The 20,027-nt window shown below is 34.0% G+C and overlaps 1 protein-coding gene and 1 long non-coding RNA gene across 2 annotated transcripts in view; both read right to left on the bottom strand.

Annotated features, from left to right (window-relative positions):
- Window positions 1-20,027, bottom strand: part of SUPT3H (SPT3 homolog, SAGA and STAGA complex component) — a 543,512-nt gene that overhangs the window by 412,246 nt on the left and 111,239 nt on the right.
- LOC116565884 lies at window positions 838-4,378 on the bottom strand. Its single transcript, XR_004275637.1, has 2 exons — window positions 3,033-4,378; window positions 838-2,977 (listed from the first exon to the last, which is right to left on the bottom strand). It is a non-coding gene; the product is annotated as an uncharacterized LOC116565884 (long non-coding RNA).

Raw genomic sequence — 20,027 nt, forward strand, 5'->3', positions numbered from 1 at the left:
TGGGGGGTGGGGAGTTGGGGAGAGATAGCAAGGGGAGAGATGCCAGATGTAGGTGACGGGGAGGAAGGCGGCAAATCACACTGCCATGTGTGTACCTATGCACCAATCTTGCATGTTCTTCACATGTACCCCAAAACCTAAAATGCAACAAAATAAATGGGAAAAAAAATAATAAAATATAAAAAAAAAATTTAAAAAAATTATGAATCTCATTAATAGAAGCCATAACTATATATTCTACAAGTACTGAAATGATAACAGGGTAATAATATGAGCTACTTTATGCCAATAAATTCAACAAATGAGATTAAATGGATAAATTCCTTGAAAGACACTATCAAAAATGATATAAATCTTTGAAAAAATGAAATCTATTAACGAAATTAAACTGCTAAGTAAAAACTTTCCAATAAATGTCATTTTGAATTACAAAAGGCAGTTCTTGTTTGTACTAATATAGTTGCCTCCATTTCCCTTGTATCAGATTACAGTATCCCAGATCTGTTTTATATCTTTCATTTACCATTTGTTTATTTTATTTGAGACAAGGTTGCTCTGTTCCTTAGGCTGGAGTGCACTGGTGTGATAATGGCTCACTGAAGCCTCAACATCTGGGCTGAAGTCATCCTCCCACCTTTGCCTCCTGAGTAGCTGGGAAGACAGGCATGTGCCACCACACCTGGCTAACTTTTTTTTTTTTTTTTTTTTTTTTTTTTTTTTTTGTAGGGACAGAGTCTCACTATGTTGCCCAGGCTCATCTCAAACTCCTGGGCTCAACTGATCCTCCCACCTTGGCCTCCCAAAGTGCTGGGATTACAGGCATCAGCATACCATCTGGTTGTTTTGCTTTTGACTGATTACTATTTAGATCAGAGATGGCAGAGCCACCGTAATTCACCCACAGGAGCCATTACAACCAATCACAAATATTTTTCCTACTAAAGATCAGAAACACTCCCAAGATTCTTCTAAACATTTCAAGCAATCAAGTGGAGTTACATGTAAAGATAAAACCTATTAGCACTCCTTGTTTACATCCTTAATAATACTTTCACTATTCAACTCATTTTTAAATCATTATTTTTCCCAAATAGCTTTGGAAAATGTTTCCAATCGTATGCTCTCCTTCATTATTTAAATCTTACACAAATCAGTACTCTTTTATAAGTAAAGTAACCATTTTAAATGACCTAACTACCTTTTCCTGAAATTGTGCTGCCCACACAATACTAAACTCTTCCTGGTTAATCCCTTCTATTCTGATTTTACCCAGTTTTCTTGCCTATCATCCCTAACTTTTTAACCTTTAGAGTTTAATTGTAGGTAATTTTCTAACTCCTTACCTGTTGCTTTTACACCTCAGTTAACTTCTACCTCTTCTACACCCAAAATTTTCTTTCATAGCAACCTAATTCCTACTTCCCTATATTCTAAAATACACATTATCATTCCCTTCTCCATTCCAATATTTCAGCACTTTTCACTCTGGGTGTTAAATTTCTTGAGAATAAAGTTTTCTACGTGCTTATCATATAAACGTATTATAAATCTATACTAAATAAATGAAAAGTCTTATTGAGTTGCAATTTGACACAATAAATACAACCAGTTACTAAATATCCACGAATGCGCCTAAAACTCGCATAATTTCATTATTTACCAATTCTTCCACAGTAAAACTAGCTTCACCTTAGAGCATTAAAAATTTTGTAAGAAATATTTTGTAAGATTGGTAATGTTTTGATTAGCAAGATCATAAACATTTTCCACATGTTTGTCATTGCAAGTGTGCAGTATTTCAAATATTTCACTTTTTTTTTTTAAGAATATCTCTTTAGGTAAACCTGGGAATTTAAGTCCCTAAATAATACCATTACCATGGTAATGTGTACTCTGAGTTTCAAACAATTAAAATACAAGTGAACATAGGGTTGTGTGGTAAAACATTGTAACAAAATTTACTATTGTAACCATTCTTAAGGTTAAAATTCAGTGACATTAAATACATTCACATTATTGGGCAAACATCACCACTATCCATAACCAGAAATTTTCTGTCATACCAAACTGAAACTCTACACCCATTAATCAACAGCTCCAAATCCCCCCCTCCTCTAGCCCCTGGTAATCTACTTTCTGTTACTATGAATTTGACTATTCTAGGTACCTCATATAAGTGGAATCATACAATATTTATATGATTTGGAATCATATAACATTTGTCCTTTATGTCTGGTTTATTTCACTTAACTTTGTATTTTCTAAGTTTAGCTATGATGCAGCAAGTTCAAATTTTAACTGCTTCCTTAAGTAATATTCCATTTTCTTTATATACCACATTTTGTTTATTCATTCATCCACTGAAGAACATGTTGGTTGTTTCCTTTTGGACATTGTGAATAATGCTGCTATAAACACCTGTGTACCAATAATCATTTGATACTTTGCTTTCAATTCTTTTGAGTATATACCCAGAGGTAGAATAACTGGATCATGTGGTAATTCTATTTAATTTTTGAAGAACCACTAAAACATTTTCCACAGTAGCTGACCAATATTAAATCCTACAGCAATGCAGAAGTGTTGTAATTTTTCCATATCTTTGCCAACACTGTTTTTTTAATAAATAGCCCTTCTAATGGGTATGAAACAGTAACTCATTATTGGTTTTGATTTGCATTTTTCTAAGGACTAGTAATGTAGAGTATCTTTTCGTATCCTAATTGGCCACCTGTATATCTTCTTTGGAGAATGTTTATTTAACATTTTTGTCCATTTTTTAATTGGGTTGTTTAGGTTTTATTGTTGAGTTTGGGGAGTCCTTTATGTATTCTGAATATTAACCCCTTATCAGACATATGATTTAGAAATATTTTCCTATTCTGTGGGATTCCTTTTCACTCTCTTGATAGTATCCTTGGATGCACAAAACTTCTACATTTTAATGATGTCTAATTTTTTATTTTTCTTTTCTTACCTGTGTTTTTGGTATAATATCCAAGAAATCACTACCAAATTCAATGTCTTGAAACTACTTCCCTATGTTTTTTTCTAAGAGTTATACAAATTTAGCTCTTACATTCAGGTCTTTTATCAATACAGCTGAACTTTTAACCATTATCAGAACAGAAATAGAGTGCACCTTTGCAACTAAGTTAAAATTATCAGTCCTATGGTTGATTTTCTCCAAATTATGAAAAGCATTTGCTCTTAAGAATAAAAAACCAATATTTCACTCCTACCAGTATGTAAAAATAAAAAGTAATGCAGATTTAAAATAGGAAAATATAATGCTATTACTTCTTACGAAACCACAACATCACATTGGGACACTGGCTTCTGCCACTACCATCACAAGGTTCAGGAAGGAAATGTGTTACCATGCAAAAAGCAAACAAACAGTCATGAAATGTGAGTTCTCTTCCTGTTTCTCTGCTCATTCCCTTTAATTTAAAAGAAAAGAATGAAATGTGATGATCTCAAATGTCCCTATCAATTCTAAAATCTATTTTAAATAGACACCTAAATAAAAATGTCAGGATTTCCCTGAAGGTGTTGTCTAGGGAATTAACCAAGAGATTTGTTTTATTTTCTTTCATTCATTCAGCCACTCAATCGCTAAGTATTTAATAAGCTTCCACTATGTTCCAGGCACGGTTCTAAGCACTAGGGATAACATACAAAGACATAAAAATTCCCTGACCTCAAGGAACTTACATCTCAGTAGAAAAGACATGAAATTTTTAACTGGACGAAAAATATATATTAGTATGAATGTAACTGTTATATCTGAGAAACAGTAAGATGGGTTGTGTGGCTGGGATGGTACATGAACAAGCAAGAAAGGTAGGAGATAGATCTAAAACATAACTAAGGCTACATAATGTAGGATATTAAAGATATTATGAGGACTCTGATTTATACTCTGATTGGGAAAGAATGCCACTAAAATGTTTTGAGCAAAGATATGATAAAGGATGGTTTAATTTTTAAAATAAAACATGGCTATTGCTTACAAAATACTACATGTGATGAGTATTTTTTAAATTAATAGATACATATGTAAAGTTTACCATGTGCTAAGGACTAGTCTAAGAACTTACAGATATTTAATTATTTAAATTATTATAGCTACTATATGAGGTATCCTGCAGCACTGGAAACTGACACATAGAGGTTAAAAAACTTATTAATAGTCACATAACTAGAATATTGTAAAACTGACATTTTAACCTAAGCAGCCTGGCTCCCTTGTTTATGATGCTCTGCTGAATTTTAAAAGAAGCAGAGAGGCCAGGCACAATGGCTCAAACCTATAATCTCAGCACACTGGGAGGCCCAGGCAGGAGGATTACTTGAGGGCAGGAGTAGACCAGCCTGGGCAATACAGTAAGACCTTGTCTCTACAAAAAAATAAATATAAAAAATAATTAGCTGGGTATGGTGGAACATGCCTGTAGTTCCAGTTACTGGGGAGGCTAAGATGAGAGAGGATCACTTAGCCCAGAAGTTTGAAGATACACTGAGTTGTCATCATGCCACTGTACTCCAATCTGGACAACAGAATGAGACCCTATTTAAAAAAGAAGTAGTAGAAATATTTACAAGTAGAAACTTCACAGCGTGCTGATTGAGTAAATGCAGAATATAAAGGGAAGAATGATGCTAAAGAATCTTAACAACAAACTGAGATGAAAAACACAGCAAAGATGAATGTTTGGTAGAAGAAATCCAAGTATTTTTCCCTTTTTTTTTTTGAGATGGAGTTTTGTTCTTGTTGCATGGCTGGAGTGCAATAGCACAATCTCAGAGGTTGCTCACCGCAACGTCCACCTACTGGGTTCAAGTGATTCTCCTCCCTCAGCCTCCAGAGTAGCTGGGATTATAGGTATATGCCACCACACCTGGCTAATTTTGTATTTTTAGTAGAGAGAGGGTTTCTCCATGTTGGTCAGGCTGGTTTTGAACTCCCAACCTCAGATGATCCACCTGCCTTGGCCTCCCAAAGTGCTGGGATTACAGGTGTGAGCCACCGTGCCCGGCCATCCAAGTATTTTTCTTAAACCATTAAACATACAAATGAAGACATAAAGAGGCCAGCCGGCTATAACAGTCGAGATCAGATAAGCAGTACAGACTAAAGATAAAACATTGTCATCAGCATGTAAATGATATTTAAAGTTAATTTGAAAGGATGACCTAAAGAAAGATTATAGATGCAGATGTGCTTTATAGACAGCCTTGATAAAGATTCTGGGCCTAGTAAAGACCAGGGAAATTATTTCCGTAAACAATTATTATGCAAGCACTGAGATTTCCATTCGAAAATCTAAAGTTCTATTTCTAAAAGTATACAGAGAAACGTACTGATTAAAATACAGTTTTGTCACAAACGTGTATGTTCCCAGAAAAATTCCACAAAACTGTACAGAGCATACTGGGGTGCAGAAGGACGACAACAGATATAAGGTTAAGGCCAGGCTTTAATGTCAAAATAAAAGGCTTTATAACACAGGTTTTTAATGTCAAATACAAAATTCTTCCCGACACTGAGCAGGAAATAATGTGGTTATTTTAATAATGATATAAATAAGACTGCAGAGCATTTGGAGCAAAAGTAGCAGGTTTCACAAAACCTTTACTACCAAGGCCATATCCCAAAATGTCCGGGTAATATCCACAATGCTATTAGTGACACTGCCTGTTAATAAGATTGTCAGTGATCCAGACAGTCCTGATCCTTAGAACTGACAGTGCTAAGTGTGAAAAGGAACTCCAGGGATAATGAATGCTAAAAGGGGTTTTACCCAGGGCCTATAACCAAGCCTCAGAATAGATAAACTGATAACTAAAGACATGTTCTATTTCTTTTTATTACTATCCTGGGCATTGTGGTCCAGCACTGCAATTCAATTACAAGCTACATCTTAAAACAAAAATTCAGTAACAACTTCAGTTCCTGGTAAATCTCTGAACATCTTTTTTTACTTCATTCATAGGTACAAAAGACAAGTTTCTTCCTAATCTATTTAAGTAGATGTAGGCATCAAAAAGAAAGGTTTAACCTATTTTAATTAAAATTATATAGATAGGTTCAAAATTAACAACAAAAAAATAACCAAATGTACACACAAATCAAAAAAAGGTTGGAGTTGTTAAATTAACAACATAAAAAAACAGACTTAAGAACAAAAACCTTACAAGATAAAATGTTGAACATTTCTTCTTCAAAGATATAACAATCCTAAATGAGTATGCACCCAACAACAGAGATTCAAAATACATAAAGCTAATACTGACTGAAGTGAAAGGATAAACAAACAAACCCACATTTAAGGAAGAGGAGCTCAACATACTTTTCTCAAGTAATTAGTAGAACAAGTTCATGGAAAAACAACAAGAATATCTAAAAGCTGATAACACTATCAGATAATGACCCAAAAGACATTCATAGAACACTCCACTATACAACAACAAAATATACATTCAAGTGTGCATGTAAATTCTCCAAGATAGACCATATTCAAGGTCATAAAACAAATCTTAACATCTAGAAGAGAACTGAAATCTTAAAAAGTATGTTCTCTAACCATAAAAAAACTAGAATCACCATAAGGAAGGTACCTGTGAAATCCCCCAAATCAGAAATTTTAAAATATACATCTAAGCAATTCATGGGTCAAGGCAGACGTCTTAAGGGGATTTAGAAATATTTTTAACTAAATGAAAATGTAAATACAATGTATCAAAATTTGTGAGATACACTTAATGCAGTGCCAAGAGGAAAACTTATAGCATCAATTGCACATATTAGAAAAGAAAGGTCTTAAATCAATAAACCTTCTCTCTTAAGAAACTACAAAGAAGCAAACCTAAAGTAAGCAGAAGGAAAGATATAAGTGAGACAGAAATCAATGATATTGAAAACACGGTAAAATCAATAAAACTAGAAACTTTGAAACTGATAATCTTCCAGCCAGTCCAAGCACAAAGTACAAGAACTATCTCAATGGACCCCACAGATGCTAACAGGATAATAAAGGAACACCATAAGCAAATCTCTGATAATAGCTTTGACAAATAAGAAATAATTGATGATTTCCTTGAAGCACACAAACTACCTAAAATCACTGAAGTAGAGGTAGACAACTGGAATAGTCCTGCATTTTTCAGGAAAGAGTTAAGCAGCCCTTCTGCTATCTTTTGGAGTGCCTGACTGCAGAGCTGGTCTTCAGCTGACATGTAAAAACCTGGCCTTTTGGATGTTCCCCATGTACAAGGTTACTCTGCCTGTTTGGGCACAAAACCCTGATGTACCAGCTTATCTAGGTCTTTTGTAGAAACACTGTGATTTATTAGAAACACCTTTTCTGTTTCTTGGAGTCAAGAATTTTACTAATTATGGCTAGTCATTTGGGTACCATGTGCCTATGTGACTAATCCTAAATAAAAAACTCTTAAGTCTTAAGGGGGTTTTCTAGATAGAAACACTGTACATGCATTACTATAGTTCATTGCTAGAGGAAGTGCTCTTTTACCACTGTCAATAGGAAGAACTCTGGAAGCTTAAATCTGGATGCCCCAGGTTGTACTTGATTCTTTTTCAATTTTTTTATAGACATGGAAAGCCAATTCTGACTTTCATACAAAAAACAGTAAGGAAACCAGAAGAGCCAAAAACACTTTGAAAAAGAAGAACAAAGAGAACTCAGTCTAAGACATTTTCTGACGTATTACAAAGCTATAGTCATCAAGACAGTGTGGTAATGAAGAAAGGTTAGACTCAAAAATCAATGAAACAGAACAGAAGGTGCAGAAATAAACCAAAAGAAACATAGTCAATTAACTGTTCACAAGGATACAGAATAATTCAGTGGAGAAATGACAGACTTGTCAACAAATAGTGCTAGAATAACTGGACACTCATATGCAGAAAAAAGCAAATACTGACCCATACTTTACAACTTATACAAATTTAATTCAAAATGAATCACAGACTTAAATGTAAAACAAAAAAACTATACACAAAACTATGAATCACTTAGAGGAAAAACTGAAAAAAATCTTTGTGACCTTTGTTTATGCACAGAGTTCTAGATATACTACCAAAGTTATGATATAGAAAAGGAAAAAATGACTAATTGAATTTCATAAAAATTAAAAGCTTTTGCTCTGCAAAAGATGCTGCTGGAAGAATGAAAAGCCACATACTTCCATGAGATAAAATATTTCAAATTATATATGAGACAAAGGACTTCTAAAGGCCTGGTATCCAGAACCTATTTTTTAAAACCCACAAAACAAAACAAAAAAAAAGAAAAGAAAAATTATCCAGTAAACAAAAAAGAAAAATGATGAACAGATACTTCACGAAGGAAGGTTTACAGATAGCAAATAAGCCATCAACATCATCAATCACTAGAAATGCAAAATAAAGCCATAGTATGATATATCTTTATCCCTATCAGAACGGCTAAATCAAAAAAAGATTAAAAAACAAAAAACAAAACAAAAAAAAAACTGGCAAGGCCAAGTGCCAGTGAGAATGTAGAAGAATTAGAACTCTCATACATTACTGATGGCAATGCAAAATACAAAAGCCACTCTGGAAAATAATTTGGCAGTTTCTAATGAAATTAAGTATACATATACCATGCGACCTGGCTGTTCTAGGCATTTACCACTTAGAAACCATGCAATATTCTTTCTAAACATTTTTAGCAACAAAAGGAGTTGAAGAATAGCAGTTTTCTTTCCCAGGTATAAGAATGTTTCATTTAAATTGTCTGCTGATTAATATTCATATATTAACCTTCCCTCATTTTCTGATTATTTCATTCTTTAGAGATTTACTTAGTATTATTCTTTTATTTTGCTTATCGTTTTTCTGTATTGCATTTTATTGTCTATCATGCAGATAAAACTGTTAGCAAATATTACATGCTCTAACTTAAGAAGGAAATGGTATATCTAGTTAAATGACATTTACTTATGCTCTGTACTAAAGAGGCAAATTACTAGTCTTTTTATTTTAGTAAAAATACTAAAGATATACAAAACAGACACAAAAAAAGGGAACGGAAGACAGCAGACAAAAAATGTTAATACCATTTTGGAAGCTAGAAAGCACACTCGATGAAGTAGAAGCCTAAGCCCAGCGAGATTAACTCAGCAACAATCAAGAACCCGTATGCCACGGAACTCTGATGAAGTTTGGGACTTGAAGGCAGGGTTCCATGGTGGGAGTGACAACCAGAACATATCAGGAAGTGTTAAAGAAAACAGAACTCCAAATCCCTTTTCCAACTTCATTCAAGTCATGCCAGTATTCTTTCACCACTATTGCAAAACACTGAAGTTTTCATCTTTTGGGAGATTACACCAGAGAAATGCTTTTTGTATATTCAGAGATATGTGCAACTATCACCACAGTCAATTTTAGAACATTTTTATCACACAGAAAAAAGAAAACTAGTATCATTTAGCTATCATTCTGTCTTGGTACGTTCAGGCTGCTATAACTAAATGCCACACACAGTAATTTATAAATAACAGAAATTTATTTCTCACCATTCTGGAGGCTGGGAAGTCCTAGGCCAAGGCACCAGCACATTCAGTGATCTGGTGAAGGCCTATTCCCCAGGAATAGTGACTTTCTCTGTTTCCTTACATGGAGGAAGAGATAAAGGCTCCCTCAAGCTATTTATAAGGATACAAATCTCATCCATGAGGGCAGAACCCTCATTACCTAATCACCTCCTAAAAGGCCCATCTCTTCATATCACAACAGGAATGAGATTTCAACACGAATTCTGGAAGAACACATTCTGACTATAGCACTACCAAACCCCTACCCTCCCACCACTAGTCTTACTGAACCTCCACCACCACCACTCTAAGGAACCATGAATCTGCTTTCCGTGTGTATAAATTTCCCAATTCTAGACTTTTGTAGTACTGATATAACATAGTATGTGGTCTTTTGTGATTGGCTTTTTTTATTTACCATAGTGTTTTCAAGCTTCATTCATGTTTTGGCATAAGTCAGTACTTCCATCCTTTTTAAGCCTAATAATAATCTGTTATGTGGATGTACCACATTTTGCTTATCTGCTCATGCACTGATGAACATTTGGGATGTTTCTACCTTCTGGCTATTATGAATAATGTTGCTATAAACATCCAAGTACAAGTTTCTGTCCTGACATATGTCTTCAGTTCTCTTGAGTGCATACCTAGGAGTAGAACTGCTAGATCACGTGGTAATTCTACGTTTAATAGTTTGAGGAACTATTAGTCTGTTTCCCAAAGCAGCTGTACCATTTCACATTCTTACTAGCAGTGTATGAGTGTTCTGATTTTTCTACATCCTCACCAACACTTGTTGCTATCTGACTTTTTGATCCTAACTATCCTAGTGAGTGTGAAGTGGTATCTCATTATGTCAGAGATATTAAATAAATTATCTGAAGTCACAATACTACTAAAGGAAATGCTAAGATTTTAACCCAGGCAGCCTGGCTCCATGCCCAGAATTTTACATTATACTACAGCAGCATTTCTAGGCATTTCATTCAATGCAAGAAAACCGGACATTTCCAGATTATCTGTTTTATCTGTGAGAAAACATTCTCAGAAGCCATTCAAATCTCTTAAATGTTATAGACTGGGTTTGGGTCACATGACCTCTAAACCAATTACTGATAAGAAGAATAGAGTCACCATTGTGCTACTATAACAGAATACCACAGACTGGGTAATTTATAATAGAAATTTATTGTCTCACAGTTCCAGGAGCTGGGAAGTTCCAGGTCTGGTAAGGGCCTTCTTGCTGCATCATCCCATAGGTGGAAGGTGAAAGGACAAGAGACAATAGGAGAGAGCCAAATTCGCCTCTTTTTTTTTTTTTTGGAGACAGAGTCTCGCTCTACTGCCAGGCTAAAGTGCAGTGGCACAATCCCGGCTCACTGCAACTTCCGTTTTCCGGTTTCAAGCAATTCTCCTGCCTCAGCCTCCCGAGTGGCTAGGCCTACAGGCATGCACCACCACGCCCGGCTAATTTTTTGTATTTTTAGGAGAGATGGGGTTTCATCATGTTGGCCAAAATGGTCCATCTCTTGACCTCACGATCCGCCCCCCTCGGCATCCCAAAGTGCAGGGATTACAGGTGTGAGCCACCGTGACAGGCCCAAACTCGTACTATTATAATGTCACAATCCCACCCATGAGTGAGAAGCCCTCATGGCGTAATCACCTCTTAACGCTTTTCCCATGGCCCTCAGAACACTCACTGGGGACACTTGTGGTTGCAGCATCTGCGCTGAGATAGCTTTGCCACAAAATAATCTCACTTTTATTATTATTTTTGCATTGCTCCAATATATTGACTGAAAAAAAAAACATTCTATTTATAGCATTCTGTTTTTAACAGTGACATTTACATTTACAAAATATAGTAATTATTGAGATCATGGAAAATCTCAAATCCCAGAAAACGTAGCATTTCTAGGCATGATGTTAACATCATTCTTGAACAATTGTTGGCCAAAGATTCATTTCTTGAATCCAATTTTTCTGAAATAGATAATTCTGATGAATCAGACAATTCTGATATTAGTTCTGTTTAGACATAACTCCAAGAAGAGTTTTTACATTTTATTTTCACATTGATAATCAGATTTTCTTTAGCCTCAAGGAGCATGTTTATGTAAAATTAAATGAGCGTTGTCAGCAAGCTGCAGATTTCCAAATGGGAAAAGGGTTAAAAGTCCATTTTCTTTATTACAATGGCAATTAAATTTCAACATGAGTTTTAGAGGGGACAAACATTCAAACCATAGCAATCATAATTGGCTTAGATTATTCAAGATTTCCAAGCAAAATCAGAGATCTTCGAAAAAGGTTAAGTCTTAATCAGTCAAATCAATAGTACCTGCAACAAGTATAACAAACAAAACTTTTGTTTTCACTTTTTATACCATTTCAGAAATAAGAAAAGTGACCAGATTTAAAGAGTTATCAGTTTCCATTGTGCTGTTGTTATTTGCATAAGTATGAGTAAATGGATAATTATAAGTCAGTCAGTAAAAGACTTCACAACAAAGGAAGCAACCATTTCAAAAAAGCAAAGAAACCAAAATTTGCACTAGGTTGATCTATCTATGGAAAACTAAGCCTTCACTATAGGAGCAAATAATTAAGTAAAAAACATTTATTTGCATATTTCCTAATCTTCAAAAACTTAAGTTATATGGAATTTAAAGCTGAAAAACAGCAATTAATAGTTAATAAAAAATAAGATTTTAAATTACAAGGCTTCAAAGTATCTCTTCCAATAAAATGTCATTTATGTAACAAAAATTTTTATTCACTTTAAAGTTTTTTGAGATAAGCTATCTTAAGGCAAGATAAGCTTGCCTTAAGAATGTAAAGTTTAATTTAAAATAATTTCAATTATGCTACTCTGACAACTGTACTAGCAACCAGATTTCATAAATCATATTTTAAGCATATTAATTCATAATAGACAAATGGTTTTCATTTTCTATACTTTTTATAATTTAATACTTGTAAATTAGTGTGTATGCTCCAAAAATGATACAGTACACTTTAGCATTTGCTTCTTGGGAAGAGATGAGAAAATAAGATGTGTTTATCAGACTGCCCAATTGTGCACCAGAAACACTTTCAAACTACCTGTGTTGCAACCTCATTCTTTAAAAATTGTTTTTAATGGAGGCGGGGAGGGTGAATAAGTAATTACAAAGAAAGGCTGCCTTCAGAGGTTTATCATGTAATTATAATGATGATCATTTGAAAGGATCCAAAATGTCTCCACCAGTTTAAAAGGCTAGGCAGAGTTATTTTTAAAATCAAATGTATGTGCTTTTTCTGTTTATGTCTTTGGAAAGAACATTCTGTATAATGAAAAACATGGCCAAATTTTTCACAGTACATCACTATAAAACCCTGTAATTGACTTTTGGGGTTGGTTTACTCTATATCTATTTTTGACCATGTAGAAAACAGCAATGATGTGGTGAAAGGCCCAAAATGTAAGTCTCATTGCAGGATAAGACTCCATCCTGATTAGTACAGAAGTATCATATTTGTGCTGGGAAATGTGCCCATTTTAATAGAGAAAATTTCAGTGCACAGGAACCACCTCTTTTCTAATCAAGCCATGTAAAAACTAGTAACTCTGGTGCCTAGTCTGGGCCTTGGATGGAACCTGGATGTTGTTTACACCAACCCGCTCCATTAAAGGCAGCATAATGTTGGTCTTCAAAACTGATGTTGGAAATGACAGGTTCACTGCAGTTAATCTGATGGAAGGTAATGCTGGATGTTACAGGTAAATTATAAATTAACCTTTAAACATATAAATTATCATTAGATGGTTCTTTTTCTCTTAACACAGATTAAATAAATAATTTAATCTCCTACTAAAAGTTTTGAATTCTGTTACTCAGAAACTAACATGTTATTCCTAACAAAAAGCACTGTTCTTCACTGAAGTCTAAAATACCTCTGAATGGGTACTCCTGCTTTCATCAATAAAATTTACGTATTACCAAGTAAAATAAACTTATGTTATGTGGTATAAAAATCAGCCCTGTAACACCTACCACAGATTTATCTCCTGTAAGTTGACTCAATCATTCCTTCTTTTCAGTAAATAAACTAAATTCTACACAGGGAACTGCAGGAAAGTTTTTCAGAGGCCAAGTGAAAGAATATGTTTCACATGGAAACTTCCAAATTGACAGCCTGCCCACTTTTGGTAGGTATTAAAGGGTCCTCAGCACTTTATGAATTAGTTGTGGTTTACCTAAATAATCATGGCCAAAGCTGCCACAGTCACTGCATATTCAATTTATTCCTATCAAACAATCGATGTACCTTTAAAAAAATTAACACATTTTTAAAAATTCAGGCTAAATAGCTTTCTAGCAGCATTCTTGATTGAATGATAATCACAGTAAATCATTTTTAAAACAAGTATATTAAAACTATTAAGTCCATTTTTATTAATATTTATTCTCTCAGAATGTAGATTATCTTTTAATCCCTACCTTTTAATGAAGAGAATAATGAATTAACATTAACCACAGATTATTTAACAGCTTCTGCCAATTTCTTGAGGAACAGTTATACTAAGATGTTTGAAGAATATCCTCTTTATGAAAAATAAAAAGCTCCTGAAAATCCTTACATGAACTGCCTATATAAAAGACCATATCTGAACAATGAAGGAACTTCTTACCAATCTGACTAGATAGGCAAATAAATTAAGGTAAACAAGTATGTGACCGTCTGAGTAGAAATCACCAAGATGAAAATCACTGACAGAGACTTCTGACCCAGCTGTGTCAGGTGTCCTGGTCCAATGCCTTGCAATAACTTCCTCACCTAAACAGATTAATCTGCCCACATTATACTACCTACACACCACTAAATAGGCCAGTTGATGTTTATAACTGAAAATAAAGCAAAGAATTAGAAGCATATTTTAAAATATGTTTTTAAACCTACCAATAATAAAAAAAAAAAAAGCCCTGGACCAGACAGATTCACAGCCAAATTCTACTAGACATACAAAAGAGCCAGTACCAATCCTGGTGAAATTATTCCAAAAACAAATACATAAACAAATCAAGGGAGAACTCCTCTTTTAATCATTCTGTGACTCCAGCATTATTCTGATACCAAAACCTGCCAGAGACACAACAAAAAAATAAAACTACAGATCCATATCCCTGATGAACACAGAAGCAAAAATTGTCAACAAAATACCAGCAAACTGAATCCAGTGGCCCATCAAAAAGCTAACTGACAATGATAAAGTAGGCTTTATTCCTGGGATGCAAGGTTGGGTCAACATATGCAAATAGATAAATGTGATTCACTATACAAACAGAATTAACAAAATAAGAACAAAAACCATATGATCATCTCAACAGATTCAGAAAAGGCTTTCAATAAAATTCAACATCCCTTCATGTTAAGAGCTCTCATCAAATTAGGCATCAAAGGAACATACTTCAAAATAACAAGAACCATCTACGACAAACCCATAGCCATCATCATATTGGACAGGCAAAAGCTGGAAGCATTCTCCTTGAGAACTGGAACAAGACAAAGATGTCACTCTCACCACTTCTAGTCAACATAGTACTGAAAGTCCTAGCCAGAGCTATCAGGCAAGAGAAGAAATAAAAGGCATTCAAATAAAAAGAAAGGAAGTCAAATTATCTCTCTTCAGAAATGATATGATTCTAAACCTAAGAAATTTCAGATTCTGCTAAAAAGACTCCTAGAACTGGTAACCAAGGTCAGTAAAGTTTCAGAATACAAAATCAATACACAAAAATCAGAAGCATTTCTATATACCAGTAATGTCCAAGTTGACAGCCAAATTAAAAAATGCAATCCCACTTACAATACCCACAAAAAGCATCAGATACCTAGGAATACAGCAAACCAAGGAAGTAAAAGATTTCTACAAGACTTACAAAACACTGCTGAAAGAAATTAGCAATGACACAAACAAACGGAACAACATTCCATGCTGTGGATAGCAAGAATCAGCATTGTTAACATGGCCATACTACACAAAGCAATTTACAGATTCAATGCTATTCCTATCAAACCACCAATGTTACTCTTCACATAATTTTTTAAACTATTGTAAAATTCTTATGGAACCAAAAAAGAGCCCATATAGCTAAAGCAACCCTAAGCAAAAAGAAAAGCACATTACTGGCACAAAAACAGATACACAGACCAACAGAACAGAATAGAGAACCCAGAAATAAAGCCGAGTACCTACAACCATCTGATCTCCAACAAAGTCAGCAATAACAAGTAATGAGGAAAGGACTCCCCATTCAATAAATAGTACTAGGATAACTGGCTAGCCATATGCAGAAGATTGAAACTAGACCCCTTCCTTTCACCTTTCATCTTGAGTTGTTACACAAAAATCAACTCAAGATGGATTAAAGACTTAAACATAAGACCTAAAACTACAAAACCTCAAGAAGAAAGCCTAGCAAATACTATTCCGGACATCAACCTTAGCAGAGCTTATGACCAAGTCCCCAAACGCAAATGTACCAAAAACAAAAATTGACAAGTAGGACATAATTAAACTGAAGAATGTCTGCACAGCAAAAGAAATTATCAGTAGAGCAGTATCTCCTACAAAATGGGAGAAAATACTGACAAACTATGCATCTGACAAAGGTCTAATATACAGAATCTACAAGGAACTTAATATACGAAATACAAACCCATTAAAAAGTGAGCAAAAGACATAAACAGGTGCCTCTGAAAAGACAACATACAAACAGCCAATACATGAGAAAATGTTCAATATCACTAATTATTAGAGAAATGTAAATCAAAACCACAATAAGATACCATCTCATAACGGTCAGAATGGTTATTAAAAAGTCCAAAAATAACAGATGTAGGTGAGGTTGAAGAAAAAAAAGAAGGCTTATACACTGTTGGTGGGAATATAAGGTAGTTCAGCCATTGTGGAAAGTAGTTTGAAGAATTCTCAAAAAAGTTAAAACAGAACTATCATTTGACCCAGCAATCCCACTACTGGATAGATACCTAAGGAAAAATAAATCATTCTACCAGATAGATACCTGCACACATGTTCAGCACAGTAGTATTCACAACTGCAAAGACATGGAATCAACCTACATGCCCATCAAGAGTAGCCTGGATGAAGAAAATGTGGTACATATACACCATGGAATACAACACAGCCGTAAAAGGAATGAATCATGTCCTTTGCAGCAACATGGATGCAGCTGAAAACCATTGTCCTAAGCAAATTAACACAAGAACAGTGAACCAAATACAGCATGTTCTCTCTCATAAGCGGGAGCCAAACACTGGGCAGACATGGACATAAACGGTGGCAACTTCTGGAGGGTGGATGAGAGAGTGGGGCATGGGTTGAAAAACTACATATTGGGCACTATGTTCACTACCTGGTTGATGAAATAATTCATATACCAAGCCTCACCAACATGCAATTTACCCATGTAACAAACCTGAACATGTACCTCTGAATCTAAAACAAAAACTGGGGGGAAAATGGCTACCATTTGAAAAGCTACAGAAAAGAATAAATGTAAAAAACTGACTTGCTGCATGGTGATAAAGAAAGGAAATGTCATTCTTGTATTCCTATAGCCTCAAATCCAACAAAAGAAACATAGTCCCTTCACACCCTCAACAAATGTGCTTTTTCTTGCCACGAAATTGTAACCACAGAAAGGCACCTTGGTGATTTCATAACACTGTAAATTATAGTCCATTTTCTATTTAAAATACCACTTCATATAAAGCAATGTTTTAGGGAAATTATGTTAACTTATCAGTAACTTGAACTTAAACATCTATTATGTATATCATTTAAATATAAGTCAAACGTTTTTCACAGAATTGCCATTCAGAAAGAGTTGCCTCACATTAGAATCCTAACAAAGGTTTTCATATTACACAGTACCACCAAAATTTTTTATTTTTAATCAAAAAGTAAAGTTTGAGAAAAATACACTAGCCTAACTGATCTCAATCAATTAGAAGCTTATAGAGTTATAGCTTGAGAACTTATAAATGTAACCTGACAACTATTTTTTAGTAAAGAGAAAAGAAACAAGAAAATTCAATATGAGTAGTAGTTATTCCTGGGAGAATTACTTTACAATTCCAAATGTTACTGCAAAAACAAAAAAACTTTTATAAAGTTAAAAAGAAATAAAATACTTACAATGTGGATATCATAAATAATGACTGCTTAGGACTTGGTAAAAATTTCTAATGATTCCATCAAAATGATGTTTTACCTCAAACAATCAAGAAGAAATAAAAATCATATACCCTGATAAACTCAGTTGATATTTTAAAAAATATTTCTAGGATTGATGAAGACACTTAAGTCAAATGCATGTAACAATATAAAAAGACTCAAGAAATTTAAATAGGAAAATAGTACATTTAATTTTATATGATTTGAATGTCTATTAAATTACTGAATGTTGAGTAGACATTTGATGACATCTATACCTCTAATATTTTTCACATTCAACTTTTTTAAATCTTCTCATCTGATAAATGAAAATCGGCCTTATATTCAGAGACACTATATTCAGTCATATATAAAAACTCTGAAGCATAAAATGAAAAATATTTTTTCACATATTCACAGAGGTAGACATTAAGGAACATCTTCTTTACAAATTATGTTGGCATATTTAATACATGAGTATAGCTTAAGCATTCTTAACCTGAAAATTCAGAAAGCTCCAAAATCCAAACTTTTTGAGTACAAACATGAGCTCTACAAGTGGAAAATTCCACAATGGACCTCACGTGACAGGCTGCAGTTTACACACAGTCAAAACTGTTTGGTGAACCAAATTACTAAAATTATGGTATAAAATTACCTTCAGCCTACATGTATAAGGTATATATGAAACATAAATGAATCTCATGTTTAGACTTGGGTCCCACCCTCTAGGTATCTCATTACATACATAAATATTCCAAAATATGAAAAATATTCAAAATCCAAAATAATTCTGGCCCCAAGTATTTTGGATATGAGATACTCAGCCTATATTATTGAAATGGCTGACTATGCCAGATATAGCTCCAATTTTAATTTACATAATGGGTTTAGACAACATGCATTTTAAGACCTAAAATTCATGCTCTTACTAAGTAATTAACAAGGACATCTAAAACACCTTACTTCTTCAATCTATTCTTTTTATAGACTAAGAAGAAAAATATTTAATTCTCTTTCTCATATTTATACACAAAAATATACACACATTCTTACACATGCTTGCAAGTGTAATATTTTTATTGCAAGATTTAAAATGATCCTAACATTGTTCTCTGCCAGGGCAATAAACTGAAAGTTATTGAATTCAAAAATGTATTTGAAAATAGTTGAGATATTAAGAAATGATTATTTTAAAAAATTAGCTTATATTCAGTTTCTTAGTGTTACTCTTCAGGGCCTATATACCTATTTCCTTTGAACTCTCACACTGCGATAAATTACATCATGCACCATCTACATCCAAAATATTGCAATGACCTCCACTTGGTAGAGTCACTTCTCTACCTCTTGACTTTAAATTGGCCATTGACAAACAGGCAGCAGCGACAAAATGTACCAGTTAAAAGCCTAGGCCTTACAAAGACTTAAAAGGCCCTCTAGAGACAGCACCATCACCAAAAGAAAAAGAGCATGACCTAGGTTGCCCCTAATGCAAAAATAAAGGTGAATGTCATGTGGAGTAGCGCCAACCCAGCCTACCCACACATCTGCAATGAGAGGCAGAGCTGCCAACTCACATACAAATAATTGTTGCCACTGAGCTACACATTATTTGCTACGCAACAATAGTAAAAAGAGTTACAGGTAGATTATCCTCATTGACTCTAATTTTGAAACATCAACAGTATACAACAACATAAAATCAGATCTCTTTCCATAGAATCAAAAGCCTTGATTTTCAAACTTAAAATCAAAAATGAATGAAATCATTAAGGTAAACACATCACTGGAAAAAAATAGTTCTTTCCTTTAACTGGAATACATATATGCAATCATACGCTGCTGCCATGACACATGACAGACTCAGAGACCCAAATAATTTATATTTTGTAACTACAATTCACACTTTTAGAAATAAAAAGGTGTGTATGTGTGCATGCGTGCATGTATGTGTGTAACATTGCAATTAATGGCAAATCCTCCAAAAGGTAAAAATACCACCAAACGTGAGTATCAAATATTTTTTCACTGCTTAGCATCTAAATACATGATTTACAGATCTGCCTAAATAGACTAAAAACAAGAACAAAAGCAATCATCTTCCATAAAAATATACTTTAAGGAGTTTCTATTGTGCTTTTGGAGGAATGATTTGGGTAAACTGGAGGTCATTTAAAATACAATCTCCAAAGCATAATCATGACATTCT

This window comes from Sapajus apella, unplaced genomic scaffold, assembly GCF_009761245.1.
Source record: "Sapajus apella isolate SASKATOON/1434 unplaced genomic scaffold, GSC_monkey_1.0 scaffold41, whole genome shotgun sequence".
In the NCBI taxonomy this organism is placed as follows: Eukaryota; Metazoa; Chordata; class Mammalia; order Primates; family Cebidae; genus Sapajus; species Sapajus apella.